The sequence below is a fragment of the Carlito syrichta genome, unplaced genomic scaffold (genome assembly GCF_000164805.1).
Source record: "Carlito syrichta isolate Samal-C Ts95f unplaced genomic scaffold, Tarsius_syrichta-2.0.1 Scaffold288919, whole genome shotgun sequence".
Classification (NCBI taxonomy): domain Eukaryota; kingdom Metazoa; phylum Chordata; class Mammalia; order Primates; family Tarsiidae; genus Carlito; species Carlito syrichta.
This window is the reverse complement of record NW_007233015.1, coordinates 59,934-63,705: the sequence shown is the minus strand read 5'-3', so window position 1 is coordinate 63,705 and position 3,772 is coordinate 59,934. Positions and strand designations below refer to the sequence as shown.

The window sequence follows — 3,772 nt, the reverse complement described above, 5'->3', positions numbered from 1 at the left end:
TTGATTTATTGTAGAGATGAGATCTCGCTGCCCAGGCGGGTCTCGAACCCATGGGCTCAGGCAGTCCACTCACCTCAGCCTCCCAAAGGCGCAGGATTACAGGCTGAGCCACCAAGCCCGGCTTGTTTGTGTTTTTAATAAGCTTTTTCGGAGGGTGTGTGGAGAGAGCATGGGCTTTGTGTGTTAGTTAGGTATGAATTTTGAATTTAGCCCACTTAGAAACTCACTTCTTTTTTTTTTTTTTTAGAGCTAAAAGGGTTATTTTATTCATTTGTACTTAAACCAGCAAAACTGGCACTGATGTCATCATGATGTTGCAAAATACAAAGTATCTTTCTACAAATATGAGTGTCATGAACAAATCCGGGTTTACAGTACTCTACCCAAAAGGGGCTGAGGAAATCAAAGTGCATTACAGCTTAAAACCCTTCACCTGAACTGAATTTGTTAGTGTAAAGCCTCCCCATCCCAGAAAACAGGGTGCTCCTTTATCTCTGTACTTACACTTCCTCTTCTTGAGGTTAGATTCTAACTCCTAAAGATATCAAGTCCAGACTACTATTCTACCTATTATCTACGATCTGCGGCCAGAGACAGCACCTATGCTGTTGTCCATAGCAGCCAAGGTCATTGAAACCTCTTTGATTAGGTTCCAGTCATACACCACCCCCCAAATTGACACAATAGGCAGAATGAGAACCAGGATACTAAAACAACACATGACTCTAAAACAAGAAAACCTACGAGGGAGGGAAGGAGGGAGGAGGAACGAGGGAGAATTCAGCCACTGCCCAGAAATGGAGTAAAATACCCACCCGCCTTCATAGATCTTCAGGCTGCATGTCCATAAAGTAACTATGGAATAAATACATGGTCTGTGGGGTGTTAAAACACTTAGTGGCCTGCTGTAGGATGCTGTGACTTTCTCCAGCCATTTCCAAGGTGGCTTCCAAGTCACTGGCTAGTGAATTCTGCTGGAACTGCATGGCGGCCTGCAAGGATTCCTCTCCAGAATTATGGAAGGGGCTGCTCCAGGTGTGACTGTTCCAGGCTGGTGGGCACCAGGTCTGACTGTTCCAGGTGTGGCTACTCCAGGACTGGCTGTTCCAGGTCTGGTTGTTCCACCCGGGAAGGTTCCCGGATGTGTTCACCAGGCATCCCTGGTGGTAGGGAGAGTAGAGACCCGGGTAGGTGTGTGCTGAGACCTGGGCCACACTGTAGCTGTTCTTTGGCCAGTTGCTTTTCTGCCACCTCTTAGACTTCATTCTCTGGTTCTGGAACCAGGTCTTCACCTGTTTGTAGCTGAGGTTCAGAATGCTCGAGAGTTCTTGCATCTGCTGGAGGCTGAGGTACTTCTGCCTCTGAAATCTGTCATTGAGGACACACAGCTGGGCGGAAGTGAACACGGTTCTGGTCTTCTGCTTCTTGACCGGGACTGTATCCGCCTCCTTCTTCCCTGGGCTTCTCTCTCCGCAAGCGGGTAGTTTGACTTTGGGACTGGTGGAAGAGTCAGGACTGTCCAGTGTCTGTGTGGGGCATCTTGGCGGAAGACATTGGCAAGGTTGGATAATTTTCTTCAGGCCCACAAATCACAGGCATTGGTGAAGAGTCTGTAGAGTCGGATGTTTCAGAGCAAAGCAGACTTTGGGGACACAATGGATCCACACTCATGTTATTGAGAAGGAGAAGGAAAAGTTAAAGAGCTGTGAAAAAGGCAAAGGCTTAATTTTAAGACTTAAGATTCTCTCGGTGGAAGATCTTAGAAAAATATGATCTCAAGATGTGATCCCTGCTGGCCTAGTGGTTACAGGGGAAAGAAAAGGTGTGAACATATCAGAAAACCGAAATGAAATGAGTCCCTCCACAGGGGTCAGAAACTCACTTCTTAAACTTTCTGAACCTCAGCTTCCTCATCTGTTAATTAAGATTAGTATTTTACTGTCGATTAAGTGATCAAGGCCGGTAACAGTGCCTAACAGTACATGATAGATGTGTAGTAGGTCCTCTGGCGCTTAGTGTTGCCATAAAAAGCGGTCACGGACTTAATGTTCAAACAGGATCGATAGATACCATTCTGGTGTAGATGTTGGTAACAAATACACCGTAATCTGTATGTGGTAAATATCTTTCAGTGTATTTGTGTGGTTAAGTGTCAGAAGGAAGTTCAGGTGGTTGTATTACTAATTTTGTGTGTGTAGGATTGTTTGGGTAGTGTATATGCATAAGTATATCCAGGTCTTTGTGTGTGAGTATTAATCAGTGGATATTGTAGCGTGTGTAGGAGGAAGTCAAATGTCTTCAATTTCTTTCTTTCTTTCTTTTTTTTTGAGTTGGAGTCTTACTCTGTCGCCCAGGCTGGAGTGCAGTAGCATGTTCACCGCCACTGCAGCCTCGACCTGCTGGGTTCAGGTGATCCTTCTGCCTCAGCCTTCCAAGTAACCAGAACTACAGATGTGGCTACCACGCCTGGCTCATTTTTGATTTATTGTAGAGATGAGGTCTCACCAAGTTGCCCTGGCTGGTCTTGAACCTGTGGGCTCAGGCAATTCTCTCACCTCGGCCTCTCAAAGTGCTAGAATGTTAGGTGTGAACCAGTGCGCCCAGCCTTGTCTTCAATTCCTCCCTCCCTCCCTGTCGCCCAGGCTGGAGTTCATCGGCACACTTAGTGGCCACTGCAGCCTTGACCTGCTGAGCTCAGGCAATCCTTCTACCTCAGCCTTCCAGGTAGCTTGAACTACAGGCACATGCTACAAAGTCTGTTTAACTTTTTTTTTTTTTTGAGTTGGAGTCTCACTCTGTTGCCCAGACTGGAGTGCAGTGGCCACTCCCAGCCACCGCAGCATTGACCTGCTGGGCTCCGGCAATCCTTCCACCTCAGCCTTCTGAGTAGCTGGAACTACAGGCACGCGCTACCACACCTAGCTAATTTTTGATTCATTGTAGAGATGAGGTCTCACCAAGTTGCCCAGGTGGGTCTCGAACCCACGTGCTCAGGCAATCCACTCACCTCAGCCTCCCAAAGGTGCAGGATTACAGGCTGAGCCACCGAGCCTGGCTTGTTTAACTTTTTAAAATTTATTTATTGTAGAGACAAAGTCTTGCCAAGTTGCCCAGGTTGGTCTTGAACCCCGGACTCAGTCAGTCTTCTTGCATCGGTCTCCCAAAGTGCTGGGGTTATAGATGTGAGCCACCACGTCTGGCCTATGAGTCTTCAGTGTCTGAAATGGGTTCCAGATTTATATTGCAATGAAGAAGAGAAAAAGCTGACCAGTGTTTTTAGACAAACACTCCAGTTTTGCATTTTTTCATATGTCCTTTTTTCCCTTAGATAGATATTAACTTTGGTTTGAGAAATTTGTACAGTGGTTATAAATATGAGAAAGATCTTTATTCTCTACTTCAGCGACGGTGAAATTTAGAGTGGGTCGTCCCCCACCCCCTCCCGAGTATGACAGTGTCTTGATCCAACTGAAAGCCCAGAGCTGCCTGCTCCAGGAACTCTTGCATTTTGCAGCTTGCAAGGTCCTCAAGAAATGAATTGTTTTGGGTAAAATGCACTGGCTCCCAGTGGTGAACATGGTAAAGGAACCAAATGAGGTCCTAATTCCTGACTGATTTGGGCACATACACCATTCCTATTCTCATTTATTCTCCCATGAGAGATAAAAACATGGTATAGAATTGAGATTTCAGTAGCTGTAGAAGATAGTTGTTTTGCCGGGCTCAGTGGCTCAGCCTGTAATCCCGTGCCTTTGGGAGGCTGAGGTGAGTG

The 3,772-nt window shown here is 46.4% G+C and overlaps 1 pseudogene; it reads right to left on the bottom strand.

The window, feature by feature from the left end:
- Positions 1 to 821: 821 nt before the first annotated feature.
- On the bottom strand, positions 822 to 1,671 carry LOC103256092 (annotated as a pseudogene).
- Positions 1,672 to 3,772: the final 2,101 nt, after the last annotated feature.